Source organism: Bos mutus, chromosome 8, assembly GCF_027580195.1.
Source record: "Bos mutus isolate GX-2022 chromosome 8, NWIPB_WYAK_1.1, whole genome shotgun sequence".
NCBI lineage: Eukaryota > Metazoa > Chordata > Mammalia > Artiodactyla > Bovidae > Bos > Bos mutus.
Window position 1 is genome coordinate 91412885 of NC_091624.1, and position 23652 is coordinate 91436536.

The following is a 23652-nucleotide window of genomic DNA, read 5'->3' on the forward strand; positions in this document are numbered from 1 at the left end:
GTGCTGGGAAAGTCAAATTGTTGCACTGGGAGAGTAAATGCTCTGATAAAACCCCTGCTAGGAATTTTAGAATGGAAGTGAAATTGAGACTGGAGGAAATGGCCACCTAAGAGGAAAGACAAAAAACCACTTCAAAAACAACAAACAAACAAAAAAAGGATCATTTTAATCATCTGGAGGCTTTCCTAGTCAAGACAAGCAGCATCTCAGGAGAAGAAATGCAGCTAAATGGCGATCACAAGGGACAACCACAGCACCCTGATGGCTACTAATTAATAAAAAGTCACACACATCCCTTTCAAGTTTACCATTTGAAAGAGTGGATGTAAACAGGAGATATGATTTGCTATGCTAAATAAAAGCCTTCATTAACAAGAAGTGACAGGATCACAACCCTGCTGCTGATGAACTGCCAGCATACCAGGGGCCTCCAATGAAGGGCTGCCCGTTTAACATATTGCAGTTTTCAAATGAGTCGCTTTAGAACAAACAGTCCTATGTCACGGCAGGCCTGCAACATACCAGATGGAGCTGCTGCTGTACCCGGGACTGTGTGTGTGTCTGCTCACCAAGCGCGCACCTCAGGAGTACCCAGTCCAATAACCTTTCTTAAGATGAGCCTTCCTTGATCAAAGCTTCCACCTTGGACCTCAGCATCTCTGCTTCCAAAGACTCAGTGCTGAGCAGAAAGCAGTCATTTTCCCAACAGCCAGAGGAGGTTTCAAACTGCAAGACCAGCCTGGCAGTCATCCCTGGAGCCTGCCTCCTTACTTCTGGCAAACACAGCCACCTCAGTTCAGTCCTGAAGCAGTGATACTTTTTTTAATACAGCATGCTTTGAAGCTATATAAAAGAGGTCATAAATACATGTAAAAGGCATAATCTCAGTCATGTCAAAGTGGCTGTAGAAGCACCACACCAGGTCTTTTCCTGTGTGCTCCAAGTAAACTGTTAAACTTCCCAGCCAGGAGAGTGCAAAGAGAACTGGGAAAGTCGTAATTATTCACAGGAAAGGATGAAGAGAAATGGCACTGTTACTTTAATATTTTAAGATGACTTTTAGTCTTATGTACTATCCAGCACTTAAAATACTTTTGTGTAGTAATGATTAATGTCTATAAAAAACCTCAAAATGCTCAGTTCAAACATTAAGAATTTTGATTAATCCCAACTGGTCAAATATGTATGTTATATACAGCAACTTCTCAGTAGTCTGAGTACCAAGGCTGAGTATGCCTTTTTTTTTTTTTTTTTCCAATTTTATTTTATTTTTAAACTTTACATAATTGTATTAGTTTTGCCAAATATCAAAATGAATCCGCCACAGGTATACATGTGTTCCCCATCCCGAACCCTCCTCCCTCCTCCCTCCCCATACCATCCCTCTAAAAAATTAAACTTATACGCAGTACTTTTGGCCTGTATAATTTTAAATTTTATTTTTAAAATACAGGATCTACTATGTTCAAGGAACAAAGCTGTAAAACACAACCACTGACCTCAGGGAGCTTCCAATGGAGCTGAACACATTAAGTAAGTGTCCTAAAAATGCAAACTCACTCAAAGAGCCATTAAGAACAAATCTATACTCAAGGCAATGGGAAACTGTTACCCCCAAATCCACTTCCGTCACCAGCCCCTTAACTCTCATGCTTGCTGTTCATGTAATGCAGGAAGTAACATTAGAATTCAGACAAATTTAACTTCATGAAAATTAAAAACTATTGTGAATCAAGACATTATCAATAGAGTAAAAAGGCAACTTACAGAATGCAAGATTTGTAAATCATCTATAAAAAATTAATATCCAGAATACACAGACACACTTAAAACTCAACAAGAAAACAAAGAATCAAATTCAAAAATGGGCAAGAGATTTGAACACACATTTCTCCAAAGAAGATCTGCAACTGGTTAAGCACATTAAGAGATACTCAACATCGCTTGGGCTTCCCTGGTGGCTCAGTGGAAAAGAATCCACCAACAATGCAGGAAATGAGGGCTTGATCCTTAGGTGAAGAAGATCCCCTGGAGGAGGGCATGGCAACCCACTCCAGTATTCTTGCCTGGAGAATCCCATGAACAGAGAAGCCGAGGGGCTACAGTCACGGGGTCGCAGAGTCAGACACAACTGAAGCAACTGAGCACGCGTGCACATCATTGGTCATTAGCGAAATGCATCCCTGGGTTGGGAAGATTCCCTGGAGAAGGAAAAGGCTACCCACTCCAGTATTCTGGCCTGGAGAATTCCACGGACTCTACAGTCCATAGGGTCGCAAGGAGTCTGACATCACTGAGCGACTTTCACATTTCACTTACACCTGCTAGGATGCCCACTATCAAACGAAACAAAACAAAAAAAAATAATAGTTGATGAGAATGCAGAGAAATTGCAAACCTTGTACACTGTTGGTGGGAATGACATGGGACAGTTATTGTGGAAAACAGAAAGGTAGTTTCTCAAAAAATTAAAAATAGAATTACCATATGATCCAGCAATTCCATGTTTGGTATACACTCAAAAGGATTACAATTCAAGCCTCAGAGACATTCATACATTCATGTTTGTAGTAATATTATTCACAATAGCTAAAATGTGGAAGCAACACAAGTCTTCACCCATAGGTGGATAACAAAATGTTGTATATATGGACGATGGAGTATTCTTCTGCTTTAAATAGTATGGAAATTTTTACACATGCTACAACACAGATGAAACTTGAGAACATTATGCCAAGTAAAACAAGACAGGCACAAAAACTTAATGATTTTACTTACATGAAGTACTGAAGAGTAATTAAAATTATGAGACAGAAAACAGAATGGTGGTTACCAGGGCCTGGAGAGAGGGGGGAATGAAGAATTAATGTTTAATGGGTACAGAGTTTCTGTTTTTCAAGATGAAAAGAGTTCCAGAGGTGTATGGTGCTGCTGGTTGGCCAAAAATGTGAGTGTATTTAATGCCATTCAACTTTACACTTAAAAATGATTAAGACAGCAAATTTCATTATGTAGATCTTATCACAATTAAAAAATTGAAAAAAAAAAAAAAAGTGGAGGAAAAAAACAAGAATTCTCTTCTGAGCTAAAACTTGTTTTACTTCTATGTTCCCTCAATCAACAGTGGGGATTATTCATGTGTCATTTCACTGACATCAATCTCCACCTAAAGAAACAAAGGACTAAGATCTGAAAGCTTTGATGAAATAAGATCCAACTAGAAAAAAACAATTCTAGATGATGTAAACTTCAGGGGTATAAACGTTTTGATTACCTTCCAAAAGACCACACAGTATTAAAAACAAGAGAAAAACAACTGTTTTAGCCAGCAGAGTTCATGTCTCTGAGGAAACCAATGAGTAGAGAACACACTCTATGTGGAACAAACCTAGATGTCCATGGACAGATGAATGGGTAAAGACGATGAGGTTCATACATACAATGGAGTATGATTCAGCCATAAAGAGGGACAAACAGGTCAGTTCTAGTGAGGTGAGTGAACCCAGAGTTTGTTATACAGAGTGAAGTCAGAGAGAGAAAAACAAATACTGTGTATTAACACATATGTATGGAATCTAGAAAAATAATACTGATGAACTTATTGCAGGGAAGGAATGGAGATGCAGATGTAGAGAACAGACTTGTGGAGGCAGTGGGGGAGGAGAGAGTAAGAGCAATCGAGAAAGCAGCACTGACATGTGTACAGTATTGCGTGTGAAATAGACAGCTACTGGGAAGCTGTTATGTAACACAGGGAGCCCAGGCTGGCGCTCTGTGATGACCTAGAGGGGTGGGATGGGGGGAGGGAGGCTTAAGAGGGGGATATATATACATATACATATGTATAATATAGGGGATAGATATATATGTCTGATTCGCATTCTTGTATGGCAGAAACCAATACAACATGGTAAAGCAATTACCCTCCAATTAAAAAAAACAATATACTCTAGTAAATACAATGCTCCAATAGGTAGGTAAGACATTATTTTAAAATACCATGCTATAAGTTTATGGTACTGTTCTGATGATGTGTGCGGGAGAGGAAATAAGCCACATGGAGAATTCACTTCCTCATTTCTTTTAACCTCTTTTTCTTCTCTTTTTCTAATTACCTAGAGCAATTTCCCAGACTCTACAATCAATATCTTACAAACATACACAGCCCTTTATGATTAAGGGACTGGCCAAAAGACATTCAGGTCATTTTAAGAAAAAAAGTGTTTCCCAATAAATGTCTTCCAAGGTTTCTACAAAAAAACTGCCAAAGTTCTTCCATCCCAACAAATGTTTCAAAGACAATTTCAAAATAATATGGTACTTGATTTTAGCTCAAATTTAAATGCATACTGGGAGGAACACAGTACTGTGAAGTAATAGGGTGGGTTCCCTTGATCTAGCACAGGGATTCTATAAAAGATTCTATAAAAGGAATTTATATAAAAGAGATTCTACAAAGTTTATTTATAAATTAACCAAATAATTCAAACCACGACAAATGATAGTTTTGGGCAAGTTGGTCCAGTCCTTTAGACCAAGCAGAAAGCTTAACAAACATTCCTCTTTACAGTTTTTATAAATGCAATCTTTATACCAGAAAAGTATTATCAAATAATGTTGATAAATTATACTTCAAAACTGGGTAAGACAGCATATTTTCAAAACCACGAGTAAAGAGAATAAAGGATGCAGACTATGCAGATAACACTGCCGGACGTGGCAGTGGTTGTATAGGTTATAGTGCGAAAACTGTCCAATTACTGTATACTTAAGAACAGATTTTTGGTGAGATATAAACTATTAATACATCAGATCCAGGATTCAAAGTTCACCATGAATTTAACAGGGAGAAGAGAGTTCAACTTCAGGACCCCTTTCTATTCTAATATCCTAATGCCTATGAAAAAAAAAAAAAAAAAAAGTCTGCTTTTGTGGGAGTAAGGCAGGAAGATGGGGGACGGAAGATAAGGTTAGCAAATGAACTTCCCTGACCATCCACAGAGTTAGGCACCCCAAAGACTCTTTCCCTGTATAGCACAAGTCACAATTCTAAATAATAATTTCCAGAATTATTATTATATGTCTCCTCCTAAACTCTGAGTTTCATGTCAGCAAAGACTAGATCACATTCACCACTATGTCTCAATATCTAAGGTAGTGTGTGGCATACAGTATGAATCAAATGTTTATCAAGTAAATGAAACTGAGGAAACTAAGATATTTTCACATATAAGCTTGAAAAATAATTGTTTTTAAACTACTGCAGAGAAAAGAGGTTGATCAACAATCCAAGAAAAATGGGAATGAATAAGAAATCAAGAAGACAGCAAAATATCCTTAAGGTCAGGAGGACAGGCACAACATAACCATAAAAATTTAAATCCTATAAAACTACGGGTCCAGAGCAAAAAAAAAAAAAAAAACTTCTAAAGTTTTAAGAAGCCAGTTTTTAGCAAAAAAGTATAGTGGACTTTTTCAAATACCCATGAGCTATTTAATAAACTGTCAGCAAATTTGCTTCATTTCTTTACACAATAAGAAACAGGAAATCATCACAGGGAATGGGGAAGAGAAAGAAGCGCCAGTCACAATAAAAAAATTCCATAAGATAAAGTTCCATAAAGATTCTTAGGGAAATTCAATATAAAATGCCCAAGACCTGATCACAAGTCCCCTGGCCTCTTTATGTTTTTTTAGTGTCTCAGAGAACTGGGCAACTGTAGACCACTTTCACTCAAAGTCTTTGGTAGTGAAGGCAAACTTTAAAATAAACCTAGAGAAATTAAGAAGTAGGGGGTATCTAAATAGGCAGTATTCAAGTCAAAGTTGAGGACTGTGGTGTCCTCTACAATTAAATGATTTTACAAAAAGCTATTCAGCTTTGAATTCTCAATACCTATCTTAACTTCTACTTCATCTTGTGATGTCCTAAATATGGCTAAACAGTACGGAGTACCCTTGGCAGGATTCCACCTGACTGCTATGCTATACTTTCCCTGTGTACATAGCCCGTTGGGCCAATTTTACACCAGAGACACTTGCTTGAAATATGTAGAGACAGTTTTAATTTTTTTTTTTCAGATTTCCAACAGCTTCACAGAGCACAAGGATAATATTTACAAGTTTGAAAAAGTAAAATATACATAAGGATAAGAAACCAAGAAGCTATTCTATTCTCCAATACTGTGATCGAAAGATACATCACTAAGCTTCCCAGCTGTAAGAGAAATAAAAATCAGTACATTAAGTGGACATATTTATGAGATTCAAAAACATGTAAAAATTGTACATAAAGGATTTGAGGAAACATGGTATTAGTTAAAACAATATTTTTTGCTAAAATTTCCTCAATGTGATTAAAATTTTAATAATTCATGGTTTACCTACAGATGCAAATAAAACTTTCTCAATTGATAGCTTTTTTTAGGTACTGCCTGGCGTGCTGTGATTCATGGCGTCGCGAAGAGTCGGACACGACTGAGCGACTGAACCGAACAAAAACTTTCTGAATTTCTACTACAAGTAGCACACTAGGTGCAAGAGATAATAAACAAGACAGATGTCCCCTTTCAAGGGAAAAACAAAAAGATTATCTTGAATCTGTATTCTTCTCCATCCACCCTCCCTCCAATTGGATTTTCTAAATTAATTTGGAGAACCAAGATAAATCAGTAACAATCTTTACTGGGTAGTTATTTTGTTTATTCAGATTTATAGATCATACATTCTACGGTATACGTGACCTGCAACTTTCTCTAAGAACAAAGACAGCTCCATTTCTAAAACCCCACCAGATTTGGAACATATTAGTCTCAGAAACCTAACAACTTTAAGGAACATCCCTTACAGATTCTCTTCAACAAGTTAGGGTAATGGGGAATGACAACTGTACCAGGAATACAGCACACAGTATCACCAACTTTTTTTTTTTCCCCTTGATTTTTTTTTTTTTAAATTTTATTTTTAAACTTTACAATATTGTATTAGTTTTGCCAAATACCAAAATGAATCCGCCACAGGTATACCCGTGTTCCCCATCCTGAACCCAACAGAATCCTGAAAGTCTGAAAAAGACAGTGTCTTCATTTCCTTGCTTACAGATCCATACTTCATATGGTTCCAAAAAGTACTCCTGCAGGTTAAGACTGCAAGCTGGCATCAAGACACCAGCCTGTGATGAAATTCTCCTAGAAGATCTCTGATCATAGACCTAAAATAATGCAAGGTCAGAATCCTGGCCCTGGGGAAACAGGTGTGGGTATTCCGCTGGGACTGCTACAGAGACCAGAGTGAAGCTTTTTGAACAAAAACCTGTTAAAACAGCCCCACCACTGAGGAGCCAAATAAGACGACCTAGAGATGATATACAGTTGTTGAGGTGCCTCCTGGATCTGTCTCTGTCCTCAGCCACCTTAGACTATAACCAACAGAACTACCAGAGGTAGAAAGAACATCATTCTGGAGTCCAGGGTAATAGGTCATGAACTAGGTAGGGGTCACAGACTTTCATCCCCACTCAGCAGGATGAATCTGACAAACCACCGAGCTCTGAGCTTCATTTCCCTCACCTCTAAACTCACTGTCCCAGGCAACTCTTAAGGTCCTCGAAGAAGAGAAACTCTAGCTGTCATCACTGTTCCTAGAGGAAATGCTTGTCTCCCGGCTCCATCACTGTGCACAGTACACCACCTTCCAGTACTGATTCCATCTGTCTTTCTATCCTAATGACCAGGACTTAGAGCAACTAAAAACAGGCAGCTTCTTGCTGCCCCACCACCTAATACAATGCCAACTTGACTGCCCACTACAAAATTTCTTACTCTCACTGCACTCTTACAAGGCAGTAATTCTGAACCTACCATTAGAAGTTGTATGAAAGTTGTACCAACGTCTTCACTTTTCCTCTCTGGATGACAAACTATGTTGCTCACCATGAAATCAAACTTTGCCCCCTACTGTCCACAAACAATACAGGTAGCTTAGCCAAATTTTTTTTAAAAAGTCCAAGAAACAAGAATACATATTTCCGAAGAGCCAGTTCCACCTGAAGGAATGAACCTCTCCAGCAAAACAAGGAGATGAAGCAGCATACAGGCTGTCCAATCACCTTTCAGAAGAAAAATAATGCAAATGCCACTAATGGAGAAAGGCCAACAGGCAGAGCTGAGAATACCAAGAACGGGCATCAGAAAGCTAACTCAACAGCCTTAAGGACACGTGGTCTTGGGACACGTGATCCCAGCATGAGGAAGACTCAAAGAGAAGGCAGAGATTAGTGCTCGGAAAAGCATCCCGGGTTCTGGCCTGTCACTCACTCACTGCTACTGCAACTACACCAGCAGGGAAGGAGTCGAAGAAGCCACATCATCCTCACGACTTTTTCCTAAGTGTTTTGAAAAGTAAATGTTATACATGGAGGAAGCTCCTGACACAACATGTTAGCAAGAGAATAAAAGTATGGGGGGAAAACTAGGGGGGCGTCAAGTGTTTCCACACACACGTATGTTTCCAAGCTTTGCTGGACAATGGCAGAATTAAGACAGCCGCAGTGGTGTCTCTCTTCAGCCACAACTTACACTTGGCAGGTTCTGCACTGCACAGACATTCTTTACCTGTGGCCGGACTCCTGGCAAACCAGGAAGTAATTATTCATGCCACAAAAGATATACCCAAAAGAAACAACAATGACATGGGAGGGGAGGAGGAACAGACTGAGGAGGAGGAAAGACAAAAACTAAGCAAATATAATATACACGGAGAGCAAGAAAACCACACACCCTCTCCCCAAAACAATATGCAGTATTCCGGCCATGTCCTTAATACCCAGACTACAGAGCTATGTCCCTTTTCTCAAGTCCTCAAAAGACTATTAAAGTTGGAGGGAGAGGCCTGTGACATCTTTCAAGTTATTCTTTTCTGCCTCATCTCCTTAAGCAGACCAAGGAATGAAAACAGCGATATTTTACAAATTCCTCTAAAGCTCTCTCAGTACCTAGGCACTCAGGATTGATGTGTGATGAAACATTAAGTATTACACAAACTTCGTGGCTTCTGAACATAGTTCCAATACGAAAAGACTTGAAGACGTTTCTTAAGATCCTTTACTAAAACTGGAAGAAAAAACTTCAGGTGAATTGGAATAAGTATTGTCTCCAAGGTAGACTAGCCCACCGGCCCACCAAAACCAAAGCTTTTCTGATAGCACAGCAGAAGCTCCGTGACGATGATTCTCAACCTTTAGGAAGGTAAAACACAATTAAAAAAAGAAAAAAATTCTCAATTCCCCCAACAAGAAAGACACCCTGGAAGCCCTTCCACCAAACACTCCAGGGCATGTCAAAATAAGCAACATACCCATCTAAAAGAATAATATAATCATGGAAGATGACACCAAGAAGATACTCTTAGTATCAAGAGTTATTTTTACGTGCCTCTGAAAAATAAGTTCAGAATAGACCTACAGTATTTTTTAAACTATACACAGAGTTAATTCAAAAGTAGTTGCTTTCTCAAATGAGGCACACACTTTTATTCGCACTCCAAGTTATCAAAAACAAAAAAAATCTGGCTGGGCTAAAGACTGCACCAATTTTTAAAACTGCCAGCATTAAGCTCCTATTATTCTGAAGGGTTTTGTGAAGTTCAATACAGAATTCCTCGTTATGACTGGCCCAGCTCAAGAGGCTGCCAGGAGAGCAGGGCTTTATAAGCATTGTTCTGTCCTCAGAAGCCACATTAATGCCAGCTTGATAAAACAGATCTTCATATCTGTGTGCCGGGCTGAACAAAAAGTTAACTAGAAATGTAAGTGCTTAAAGTCACCAAAAGGAAAGCTCTACACTGACATTTTCTACCTCCTTAGCATTCATCTGTATTCATCTCACTAGACATTAACACACACCAAAGTTGCTCTCTGCTATTTAAATTGTGCTATTATGCTCTGGAGCAGATTAATAATATCCACCTTCCTTATTGTAAAATAAAATTACAGCATTGGTCCAAACATGACATGTGGAGCCTCTCTCTACTTCTGCTGGCGCATCAACCTGCTCTACTGCACACGTGGGAGAAAGCTTTGCAGAGCTGCCCTGCTGTTTCTAGAGAGGAGAAAAGGCTGAAGACTGGGGAAAAAAAAAGAGGGGTGGGTGGGGGGGGAGCAGGAGAGAAAAACAACACATATAAACCTCACACCTGGTAACCTCTCGTATCAGCTCTTCTTCACAGGATTCTGAGGGGACAATGTCTTTTCTAAGCTGACACCATCAGCACTGAGATTAGCAGGTGGGCCACGGGCCTCTTTTAAACAGTTTGGAACATCCTATTAGTTTTCACAGCACCAAGAAACTTCTGCTGACCTGGAAGCATCTGAACAAATATAAGCAGGCAATAGGCAGAAAGAAATATTTGCTCCCAAAGGGGCAGGTCTACAATCCCAGAGTGGGAGCGGAGAAAAGGTAAGATAAACTGATGCAGGCACATATAAAGGAAGGAGGAGGCATTAAGGAAAAGAAGGTCAAAGACAAGACTTCTCTATCTAAAACAAAGACTTCAAGATGTGTATTTGTAAGGAACAACCTAACGTAATTCAAATATTACTTGTAAACACAAAGAAAATCAAAAGAACTAAAGCCTTTAGAACTATTGCCTTTGCCTAAATATTTGAATAAACTTTTTAATTCCCATGACTTTAGGAATTGTAGCATTAAACTCACAGGCTCAAATACCCATAAAGGCCAGACAGCAATTTATTTTGAAGTGAAATAAACCAGGCTCCACATAAAGGGTGCAGTTAAGGAATATGGGCTCAGTGTTGCTCCATCTTCACACATTTCCGAGACAACACAAATAGGGCTCTAGATCTCTATTTGATATTTCCCAAAGCCTAAACCAACAACTCACTACTTTTCTAATAACATAATTTAGGCCAAATAAAAACTTCAGAATATGTAACCCATGGGCCACCATTTGGAATCAGGGGCTGAATTCACTTGTCTGTTGATACCTATTTCTCCTTTTTGTTTTGTAATAGCAATTGTCTTGGTCACAGAAGGGAGTCTTCAGTGAGTAAAATGCAACAAAATGTTTAAGGGCCAATGCAAAAGTGCAAGCCAAATAAGAAAAGGGCAAGTGAGTAGGTTACACCTGACCCAGAACTGCCAGGCTAGTAGAGCTGGCACGGGGCTCAGCAGCACAGACAGGTGACTAAGGGCCAGCACAGAGGGGTCACAGAGGAGAGGAAGGCTGTGGGTGGTTTCTGCAGAAACAAAGGCAAGGAAAGGATAAAGGCCTAAAGCACTGGTGTTCTGGTATTTGGGGAAAGTCCATGAGTCATTCACAGTCACAGGCCAGAAAGGACCCAAAGGGTTTAAACAAAACAAGCCAGGCACCAGTAAGTAGCACCTAGGGGAGACAAAGTGGTGTTGAGTAAACTCATACAGAAATAGGCCTTACCTTGGAAGAGATTATAGAAACTTGCTCACTCTATAATAAGCTTTGTATATTTAAAACATTCTAGATAGCTCTGCAATAAAGGTGGGTGATCCTCGCGTCACCAGAGGTACCTCCAGCAGAGCAGCAGCAACGGAGAAATAGAAAAAGCTCACTTCTGAAAAGCAGCTCAGAGGAAATTCAGGACCAAGTACCATCAGTTCCAGGAATATTTTCCCCACCTTAATCTGGTGAATCTATTTTCAAATACGCTGTGATTTATTTGCTTTGAGACATACTTCTTTTATTTCTGATATACACAAATGATGCCTAAAGGATAAAAAAGTGTTAAACATCCTTTAAAAACTGAACAGGTGAGCAATTTCCAATAACTTACTTGACAGGGCATTCATCAATGACTTTTCACTTGGGGTGTGAGAGGGTATTAAAACAAACACGGAAAAAAATGTTACTTCTGTGTAAATTTCATTTTTTTTTGATGTATAGGAATAGATCCTTGATAAGAGATTAAAATTCAAATCAAGAAAATATGGACTGATTATTTTAATGTAAATGCTTAAATTTTAGACTTTGATTTCTCATTGAAAAAAAGATGGAAAATTTAAATTGAGACATTTATATTCCTGGAATGTCAGCTGGCTAAATTCTCATAATTTTACATGTAATCTCTTAACTTTATTTATATTTTCAAGAAAAAAATACATTTTAAACTTCCCTTCCAAATTCCACTGATATATTTATATCTATTTCCATATTGAAATGTTCAAAGACATAATTCTCCCAAAACCTCCCTACAGTCTGGGAATTTTCTTTCTCCATGGCAGAAATATATATTATATGACAGTATGCTATAAGGATGGTATGTTCTAAAAACAATGGTTCATAAAACACACTGAAAGTCAAATATATAAAAGTCATCTATAAGGTCCACCTATTACCACCTTTCCAATTCAGGAAACATTGTCATTCCACTGCCGGAAATCTTATACTTTAATATGCTGATCTTCACACCATCACAGAGATGTGGAGGGTTGAGGTTTTATACTCAAAGGTTAAGAAACCAAGGACACAGGTAACTGAGTCAAAAATCAGACAATGGAAACTTCAAAATTCCAGCCTAGTATTTTCCTCCTGGCTCTGCTAAATGAAGAATTTCAACTGAAGTGACAAAACCTACTCAAGCAAGACAACTTAGTAGCTAAACTGGCAGCACCGTGCTCACAAGACCACCTTACAAGTATAATATTTGTTTACAAAATCAGAATGGATTTTAAAACAAACTGTGAGGAGACAAGGGAGCTTAGAGTCTGTCCTGGTTGAAAGCTGAAGGCCCGCACCGCTAACACGCCGGCACACAGAACAGAGCTGAGTGACTTCTCCCTGCTCTCACCAACACAAGACAACTCCAAGTCTCAAAGTCCCGTTTCCCAAATAGAACTTTAATAGTCTTTATTCCAGAGGGCAAGATGGCAAAAAACTGTATGGAAATTTCTGTAGATGTGAATTTCTCCAGTGAAAGAAGGCCCACAGCTTTCTTCAGATTCTCAGAGAGTTTCAAAACTCCTCAATCTTGACAAGAAGTTTCAGTTTTACAGTGACTCCATAATAAGGAAACACAGGAAAGCTGAGAATTCTAAAGCAACCATTGCCCATATTCTCCTAAAGAGATAAGTCAAACGGAGTACTGAGCTTGGATTGTAGTGAATCTGACAACTAAAAGCAAAACAAAATAAAATGAAAATCCATCCTGAAAGAACAGTTAATCAGTCTGATATATATGAAAATAAGGATTTTTGTGCTATTCCATTAACAGTCTTTAAAGCTGCTGAAATAATCTCCAGTAATCAACAGCCCACAACAACAAAAATTCTGGGGAAAAAGAAACACTAGTCATGTAAAATATAAATTTCCTTTTTATAAGACAGATTCCTTATTTAATTCAAGGAAAAAGGCTGGTATAAATTACCACTATTAGAGAAAGAAAAAACATACAGATACCTCAACCTAATAGTCTGAAACTTAACTGATGCTAAAACAAAACCTTCATGATTTAAAAAAAAAAAAAATCTAACATTTTACTATAACTGTCTCAGGATAAATAAATCTATTGAGAAAAAGCATTCGGTTTTTTTCAAATAATTTCTAAAAGCAGGAAAGAGGGTCTTGACTGCCAAACCTTATTTGCTACTCATTTTCAGTCAGAAACTGATATAATGAAATCAGTAATAAAAACAAATACTAGGAAAGTGCAAGTTTATTAAAAAGAAAAAAAAAACACAATTACTTGCAATTAATAAGGCAACCTCCAAATTCGTTCGATTTCAACCCCACACCACCTATTCCTATGACCTTCTCCGTTATTTTACTTATCCCACTCCTTGCCAAAGCACCTATCTTCTTCTGCATAAAGGCTGCTAACAAGGAAAACCCTTATCTGTCATCACACAAAACTAATGAGCAACCCTGTAAAGGGAAATACACAGCTAAGAATATTAATAAAATTGATGTATTCAAAATCTAACCCAAAGCGCTGAGAAAATAAATAATATCTTTACCCAAAAACAAGTATTTTTACGTAGACTAATCTCTGGAAACTCAGCATTTGTATTAGCCGGTATACATGAGATGCACCTAGTGCAGTGTTACAGAGTCGCCGCCTTCTGTTTTGTTTTATACAGTGGATTACAAACAAGGCTGCTGATATAGAAAGTCATCTTTCTTTAGGGAAAAAAAAAAAATTCCTGTGACCTTACCAAAATTAAAGTCATGATATACATGATGCATGCTAAAAGCCAAATCTGTTCATTTCTTGTTAGTGAAAATTTTCTCAAATATACCATAAAACCCTGTGAGATTTTACTCTACACTAATTCCTATTTTTAGTTCAGACTTCAAGTTACCAGTTCTACTTAAACCATAAAAAATGCATATCTTTTAATACAAAAAAGCCTTAAAACAAATTACTGCCTTTAAGCTTAAGTGCCTTCTGTTGATACTTAGCACTTGAAATCAAAGAAAAATCAACAAGCGTTGCAAACCAACCAGTATCTAGAATCAAATAAACAGATGATAAATGTTCTTTCCAAATTAGTAACAAAACAATGGGTTTGGCATCCGAGTACACAACATGTGGGTTCTGGAAGTAAGGAGAACCAGTGAAGACTTCCACATCTGTAAAAGGAAACTGGCCAGAGCAAGTAAACATTCTATGCATCTAATGTCCTCCACCGAGTTAATTCAAGAGTTGGGTGTGGCATCACCACTGCACAAAGCCTTGGATTTCCAACACTTCCATAACACAAAGCAGCAAAGCTAGCAGCTAAATATTAACGATTGAGACAGCCTCTAAGCAGGACAAGCAGCATACTCTGTGGGACCCAGAACAAAACGAAAGTACTGGTCCCCTTGTTCAAAATCAAGAATTTCAAGGGGCAGGCTTGGCCCCTTTCAGTCCGTTTCACGGGCCCATTCAGCAGCCCTGCCTCCAACCAACTACTAACGCTAAAGAAAACAACATCATCGTCATCACCGTTTTTGATGTGGTAGCTTACTATGATCATTGGCCTGTTCAGCTGATTTTCCAAAGAACCAGAAACCGCTAGGGTAGGTTTTCCACAGGGTGGCACATCATCCAGGCCCTACACCATCAAAAAAACTAACCTGGCCAGGCTAAATACTGTGTATCTCCAACCTTCCTTACTTCCAAGTAAACATGATCAGCGAGAAAGGTGACAATAAGAATGTGATAATATGGTAGATTTAGTAAGATTTCAAGTAAGAGAAAAAGAACTGACCCTACCAGACAGCCCAAACCATCAAAGAGGTGAGGGAAAAGTCAGTCTTGGTAAGATGCTGCTTCAGAGTATTTTAGGCCTTCCGGGACAAAGAACATCAAAGAGTGTTTTGCCACTGTAGTGCTCTTGCACCATGCTGAGGCCTAAAGGGCATCACACTTTTTAGAAAGATTTCTCTCCAATCAAATAAAGAGGAAAAGGTTGACCCTAGCCTAGAAGCTGGGGTATTCTGGATGGCTCTGTTGTGTCCTTAAAGAGAACTGTGCACCTTCCTTCTAGAAGAGAAAAAGACGTTTGAGGTAAAGCAGTATTTTGTAACAATCACATTAACATGAAAAGCACAAAAAGCTAGAAAGGCTGAAAGGGGACAACAAGCATCCAGCCAGGAACATCTGTCTATACACAAAGAACCAGAAGCTAGATTAAGAACTGAGAAAGCAGAAATGCCACTTAAGAGCATTGTTCTCCAGTTAACCGGCTGGGAGCTGGGTCTTACCTAAAAGCGCCCAACCAGACAGAATTATCTTGCTTCTCTGGTGAAGAAGCATTAACCAGAACCAACCAACCGAAAAACCAAAACCAAAAAAGGAACTCTAACTACTAACACACTCTGAGCCTAGAACAGGAAAACTAGGTTCGGTAGGAAATAATAGGCCTGATGGACATTGACCAGTTTGGGGTACCTGGTCGATTCTAGGAGAATATCCTAAAACTAGAATTCTCTTGAACCATGGAGAAAGAATGTGTGAAGCTTAAACAGATGACCCGATATAATTTCTAAGAGTAAACAAGATACAGAGAAGGAAATACCTAAAAAACGGAGAGAAAGGACACCTTAAACGCCTACGACTCGTCTTTGAAGAGAAAAAAAACCTTATTCCCCTAAAGGTGGCAGCACAAAGTTACCCAAAAGGGCATTAAGGGGCCAGTTTTGAGCACACAGACACAAAAATGTTCTCTCAAGAAGGAAAAGAGAAGTAGAGGAAGCATAGAAAATCAAATGTTATGTGTTCCTTCAAAATCTGATTTTCCAGAACCCTCTTGCCCCCTCATAGCTCTACCTCCATTTCCAAGAGAACTTTCTCTAAGTATGTACATCCCCCGCCCCCTAAAAAGTGTTACATCAACATTCCTACAAACCTATTATAAGGAACAGCTCAAAAACAAACGCAGTAACCTTGCAGTCCTCCAGCAAGTCCGTCTCGCATTTCTAGAGCCAAAGGTCCAGATGAGAAAGTAGATCCAGGAAACCTTTTCCGCCCGCTCACCAAAATGGAGACTCCAGATCAGCTTCCGCAAAAAAGAGCGACCTTAGCACAAATGAAAAATTCAGACGACTCTGGGGGAAACGATTCTGGACAATGTTGTCTTCAAGGGCAACTGAACAGTATTTCAAACAAACCGATTTTACTTAAGGGGATGGGGAAATTACACCCCAACTGGTATTAGCAGCGTTCCTAAATGGATTTATTTGCCGGTAAGTTCGGGACTAAGGTACATTTTTATGAAGATAGAATTATTATGGGTAGGTCCACCGAAATATTAAGTTTTTAAAACCTCTTTGTCCTTGCCGGACATATTTCGTTTGGCATTGTTAAACGCCATCCTTTGGGAAGGAAAAAAGGAGAGTAGAGAGCCGATAAGAAACCCTTGTCTCTGCACATTTTTATAAAACGTAGAGAAGAGATAAAATTTTTTATCGTAAAGACGATCTTTTAAAACGCACACTATTAAAATGATCAACTGGACAACTACGACTCCGTGCTTGTAGGTCACATCTAGAGGCAGGATTCTGCGCTCCAGCCCTCTAGGATAACAAGTCGGCTTTTAAGGAAACGCCGTGGAAGGCTGTTTGCTGGTCATTGTCACGACCACTGGAGGAGCACCTGCTGGTGAACCGAGGCAGGTCCGCCCGAGACTCTACCGGTCTCACCAGGGCATGCTCACACGTCCGTGCCCCGGGGCGCAGCTGGCAGAGCAAGAGGCAGCTGCCGCCGCCGCGAGCCAAAGCCGGGAGCTTGCCTCACCCGGCCGCCAGACCCGACCCGCGGTTCCCGCCCAGTGCACCGCTCGCGCGCAAACCCGGGTGCGACCTCGAGCTGCGACCTCCCGCGACTGCACCCGACCTCACCTGACGCGGCGCCAGGGAGGAGAGCGGCCCGAGGAGCCTCTCCGCTCTGCCCCGGGCGCCCACGGTCCCAAACCTCCGCACACTGCGCGACCGCGGCAAGTCTCGAGACGCCCCGAGAGCGCCGGGGGCCACGCGCGCTGGGGCGCCGGACCACGGGGCACACGACCTGATACCACCCGGCTGGGGTAGCCAGTGCACGCCACCTCCCACAAGGCGGAGGTGCCAGTGCACCACAGGAATCCTGCCCTTTTTCTAGAAAAGCCCCCTCCCCCACTTTCCCTCCAATACACTCACCTGCGTCTCGGCGCAGTGCTTCTCGCGCTACACGCGGCCGTACCCGGGCACGTCCACGCCCGTGCACGCTGCCGGGCGCGACTGGTCCCGCTAGGCTCCCGCCGCCCCCAACCAGCCCGTGCCCACACGAGGGGCGGTGCCACCTCCCGAGGCGCCCAATTCCCTCGACTCCCGCCGCCAGGGGCCGAGCTCTAGGAACTTCCCGTGCACCACCTCCGCCGCCCCCAACAGCGTTCCCGCCCTGAGCCCGGACGAGGGCTCCCGCCGAGGCGAGGCCGGACTCCGCAGCCCAGCGCCGCGGCGGCGCGCACCGCCCTCAGCCTCGGCGTCCGAAAGCGACTCATGGCCCGGCGAGGCGTGCCCGCCCCCACCCCACGCCCCCTGCACTTGCCTGCTGCGACTCGGAGCTGCAGCTACTACTGCTCGCGCCGCCGGCCGTCACACAGCCGCGGAGGATTCGCTCCGGGCGGGCTCCGCGGAGAGGCGGTGGTGGCGGCGGCGTCCCCAGTTCTGACGGTGGCGGGAAGGCGGACTGGAACCCGGCGGAACCCACGCCCCACCCGCGCGCGCCGGTGACCGGCCTCCTCAACCGGCCGGCAGCTGCCTCAGTGACGCCCGGGCGCCGCGGTCCCGCCGTTTGTAGCGGGGCGGGGAGGAGGGGCTTGCTTGGAAGAGCGCCAGGAGGCGGGGCCGGCGGCGAGTTCGCGGCGCCGCGGCTGCTGCCGCCGGCGCGTGCCCTGCCCGGCCGCCCCGAGGGTCGGTGCCTGGGAGCAGACGTCTGACTGCAGCCGCTCCCGTCCTTCTCGCCCGGCTTCCGATTCCGAGCAGGCCCCCTGACCAGGTTCCCCGGGCAGCGCGGAAAGCGTCGCGCACCCAGAAGCGTCAAATACCAGGTGCAAGTTTGCAAACCCCGAGGCTCCGGACGCTAACCGGCAACCAGAGAGATTTGCGCGAGGGGTACTTTGATATATCATGTGTATCAAGTATATATATATATATATATATATATATATATATATATATATATACACATACACTCACATCTTGCAAGCAAAGCTAAAGGGCTTTTTCCTACTTCACAGCGGAAGGGTCCGGTCCCTTCGCGAAAAACTACAGGCTTGCCGGCGCTGCCCTTCTCTGCCTTTCTAGATGGAATCTGATGTTCAAATAAGCCCCGAGTACCTGTGCGGGGTGCTATTCTCTGCTTCAAACGCAAAAGTAGGAAATCCTGCACTCGACTGTATAAGCGCCTGCCTCTCGCCGCATCCTTCCAACGCCACCCACCGAAGCCCTGAAATGGCCAACTCTTCACCGAGGGGGCGTCCCATCGCTGTATTTCCTTGGCCCGCCCCCACGCCCTGCTCAATCTCTTTCCTCAGGAAAAACCTGTGCCCGTCCTCAAACCCAAGGCTGGGAGTCAAAACCGACTCCAAGCCACGCGGCGGAAGCACGTTTTTACACCTGCTCAGCCGTTTAATTACGAGAGCACCTGTCGTGTTGTTTTTTTTTCCTTTGCAAAAGCTTCCGTTTTAACCCTTCCCCCTAAAAAACTACATTTAAAAATATCACCTGTCAAACCTACCTGTAATCGCAAGAGGTAAGAGAAAGGAACTGAGCAGTGGGCAGCTGAGTCGCCGCAAGAACGTGACCGAGGTTACAGCTTCAAGGGCATGATGCGGGTTTGATGCAGCAAGGTCCGCTAAGGGCGGCCAGCGCTCCCCGCCCCCACGCGACGGGCGGGGCTGGGGGAAAAGAGGGGAAAGACTCATCTAACCCAGGACCAGGGTAGGGGAGACAAAATTGCCCTCTTGCGTGAAGTTAAATCAGACACAGTAAAGCAGGGGGCTCAGCCATGATCGAAATGGAGAAGTCCATCCCTCAACTTGGGGGACCCGGACGAGGGACACCAGAAAGAGCTAATTGATTCTGTATCAGCATTTCTGTTGTCACTCCAGTTACGATTTGCAATTAAATGACCTTAATTGACTTTGTACGGGTTCCTGGGAAAATGGCTCAAAGCGCCTGCGTCTCTCTGACCTCCCTCTAAACAGTCAATTATAATATTCCATCCCAGGCAGGCGGGATTGCTAAGAATGCCTGTTTCGAAACGTCAGGCGAAAATGGGCCTACCAAATTTGCCAATCCAAGCCTAAAACTCTTAGAATGCCTTACGACGCCCTACTTCCTGAAACTGACTTCTTGAAGTTATGGGAGTCCTCTTTCTCAACAGAGTTCCCCAAGTCTTCCAAAGCGCTTCTACTTGGCTAACACTGCATTTTCGTGGAGAACTCCAGAATAGGTTAAGCTTTATAAAGTAGGCTTGCCAATCACTTGGTTAAAAGAGGGAAGGGGAACCCAGGAGTACCTGGTGTAAGACACACTAAGCAATAACTAAGAGAAATAGTTACTTTTTAATCCCCCAAAAGGTGATATTTAAACACTCGGCATTTTGTCTCTCTTTTTTCAGACTTATTTGTTCAGATTCTAATACATCTTTCAGATGTCCCATTTAAGAAACCATTTTACCAAGGAAATTTTATGGGCCCCAGACTTCCTATCCTTCCATCCCCCAAACACTCACACCTTTTCCCCTAACTTTTAGGAACTGATTTCCTGTTTGGGAAATAATTTCTTAGGTTATTAATGTCCACTCTTTACCCTCCCCCCACCATGTTAAGACTACATTTTATAGATTGCACTGTAGGCCTAAGAAATAAATCACCTCGACTTCCCTCGCACTCTCAACATCCAGAGGATGGGTATAATAAATGTAGGAAAAGCCTGAAGGTTTAGAATCTTAACCAACAGGAGTGTTTGTACATGAGTAGGAGAGGGAAAAGAACCTGTTCGCGGAGAAAGTACAGGAACATCCATCCTGGCCCAGCCGTATTAAGAGTAAATTCTAAATGGTTGACTATTTCTCTCACTCGGGCCACAATAAAGCCAGATCTGCAGTTGGTAATTATGAGAGAAAACACCCAGCGACATCAGTTTCGCTAACCTATGCTCGAAAATGGAAAACGGGAAATGTATCCAACCTCCAATTTCCCACAGTTGTATAGCTCTCATATTAATTCTTTACAAACGTGAAATAGGTGGGTATGTGGCAACGTGCTGGGCATAAATTAAGCAACAATGGCCACACGAAGTCCTGTTCGCCGCTGAGATCCCGTGGTAGGCACTGCCACCTTGCAATCCCCAACCCCCACTGCCCCAGAGATGGCAGAGTCGAGTCCAGAGGAGGCCGGCCGAGCGTTGGCTTTTCGAACCAGGTGGGTGGGTGGGGAGGAGAGCAAAGAGAAATTAACCCCAGCCGGCTTTGTATGTTTCCCCCATCCTCTCCCTCTCAAGCACCACACAGGCGCTCTCACGCACACACTCACCCACATCCCCTCGTGCCAATAATTTAAACTTCTCTTAGGCAAAGCCAGCGCCACCACCACTCCCTCCACCCTCCTCGCCCCAAGATCACCCTTCCAGCGCGAACATCCTCCCCCTTTCCCACCTCTACCCTGAGTTCTCTTTTTCGCAGCAGAAAGCCAGCTGGTTTCTCCTAAACCCTGACAAATCACAAAAGTTAAAATGAAGCAAGAGTCTGCCCAGCGTCTCATCCCCAACCATCTTTCTTCAGGCGTCAGTTTAACAATAGCTATTCGAGAAAACGGGGGCTGGGGGGGGGGGGGCGGTGCAGCAAGGAAGGGGGTGAGTGAGGGCTCTGTAGCCTAGTTGGCTACTGAGGTGGCTGTGGAGCCCTGTCGGCTGCTAAGGGGTTCCCCCTCGCCCAGAAGGCGAAGTCAGCCGCGTAGGACCAAGGACAGGGCTTGGAATCCACTTCCCAGCGCCCAGCACAGTTCGGCTTCCATGCAGCCGCCCCTCCACAGACACAGCTCTAAGGATCTTATTTACGCTTTTCTGAACAAAGGGAATCTCATATCCGGTACAGGCTTAAGAATTCGGCCCTAAATTGGCTATCTTCTTTTAAAACAGAAGCACGATAATTGGCGACCGTGATTTAGAGTCCGTATACCTCGCAATGATGAGTTTTGACAGCTTCTACCCACCCCAGCCCAGCCCCAGCCCCAGCCCTCGGGCGGCATGTACTTTTTTTCAGTCAACTACAACTCGCTGCCTGGTGCAGCATCTAAATTCCATCTGGCAATCCTATCTCCCCAGCACATGTTATCTGGTTAATGCAATTAAGTATGGGGTTTTCGCTGGTCTAATCTCCAAGTCCAGGCTTCTGATTCCCCTTAATGGTTCTAAAGCCTCTACGGTCCTTCGGTTGCTTCGCGAAAGTAGAGGCATGCATCCTCCCTTAAACCCAAGTTATCCCTCTCTTCCCACGAAATGAACTTCCAACCTGAATCCCAGTTCACTGATCATCTAGACTCCCACTGTACCCCTGTTATACACTGGCCACATTTACCACTTAAGTTTTTGCCCCTGACATTTGCGAATATTCAATACGTCAAGCATGCGTCCACTGTCTTTTAGTCTAGCTCTCTAGAATTAAAAAGCAGAGCAGTAGCTTTGAAATGAGACAAACATGTGCAATTAACTTCTTATTCTGTATTCCGCTCACTTACAGGTTTTCTGGGTTTGCCAGCGCATCGCTGCAACTAATGATTAAAGAAACCAAACCGAAACTTACCTTTCTCCCTTAAGGTTTTTGTGTATGTGTGTTTTTAAAGTAACGGTGCAGTTCTCCCAATAAGGATGAGCAAGAAGCTGCTGGATAGTTCTCTTAAGACAGCACGAAACCTAAACTGTGCTCGGCTTAAAAGAAGCAAATAAAAAGAAATGCTTTCGACCCCAAAGTCCAACGCTAAAAGAAATGGCGAAAAAAAAATATGAAAGGGGAGGGGAAACTTAAAAAAGAGAGTTTAAAAAGACGGAGAGACTACCCTCCTATTGCCTTTCAACTAAACAAAAAGGGGCAAGAAAAACAAACGAAGGAACAAAGAAAGAGACGAAAGAACGTTTTTTCAAAAAGACGATGTCTTTCTCCTTGTTGCTTTTTAGTAGGTCGCTACAGGAGTAAGCTGCTGCATCTCTAACTGAGAACAGAAATAAGGGGGGAGGACGTCTTAAAAGGGAGGTGGACTGGACCACAGATTTATAGCACGGTATCACCAACCCCTTCTCTGCCTCCGCACTGCCGTGTGTGCAGCTGCTCTGCCAGGCTCCTATCCCAAGCAGCACGCGCGGAAGTATACGCTAGGTCGCTTCACAACGCAACTTGCTCATCTCCCTAGGATCCTGATTGGCCTAGACGGTTCTATTGAGTCCGCCCAAGCGAGGCCGCGCGATATGATTGGCTAGGTGCTTGTGTCACTCTCGAGAGCTCAATGGAGTCCCGTTTCAAGGTAAGTTGTGCGGAGAGGTACACACTTAACACTGGCGGCGAAGGGAAATGCAAGAAGCAAAAAGAGATGGGGAGAGAGCAACGTGGGAGGGTTGGAACTGTACTATCAGAGTTTGCGATATGGCACGACCTCCTTTCTTCTTAAATCTTTCTGCTTCGGAAAGACTCATTTCCTTTGCCATCACTGCCGCATCTGTGGCACGTTTCTTTATAACATTAAAACTCTGTCCGGTATGTATGAGTCATTGAGAGCTCCCTGTCTTTGATCTGAGTGAAAGGGATGAATGTACATCCATTACTTGCACGCATGCCTTTTTCGATTTGTGTTCCAGTATGCTATATTAGATAGTAGGCAATTTTATGTGTTTCTCTATTTGAATATATGCATAGTGCTGCTGTTTCTCTGGGTTTTTAGGAAAAGAATGAAGTCAGAAATGCTTTCAAATAAAGCTGCACGGTTTGAATTACCTATCACTTCATGTTACAATAGAAAAGTGCAGGATAAACATCCTGTCCAGGGAAAGAGGTACTGAGTTGAGCTAAGGTCCTTCACTTTGAGGTGTATGATGACTCTCAAAAAGAGCAGCTGTATATAAAATTAGAACAAGCCACTCCTCTGC

The 23652-nt window shown here is 42.7% G+C and overlaps 1 protein-coding gene across 1 annotated transcript in view; it reads right to left on the minus strand.

Moving 5' to 3' along the window:
- ELAVL2 (ELAV like RNA binding protein 2) overlaps positions 1–22668 on the minus strand; it is a 141726-nt gene extending 119058 nt beyond the window's left edge. The window contains exon 1 of the mRNA XM_070376139.1: positions 22319–22668. The gene's annotated coding sequence lies outside the window, so the exon portion shown is untranslated. The remainder of the gene's footprint in view (positions 1–22318) is intronic.
- Positions 22669–23652: the final 984 nt, after the last annotated feature.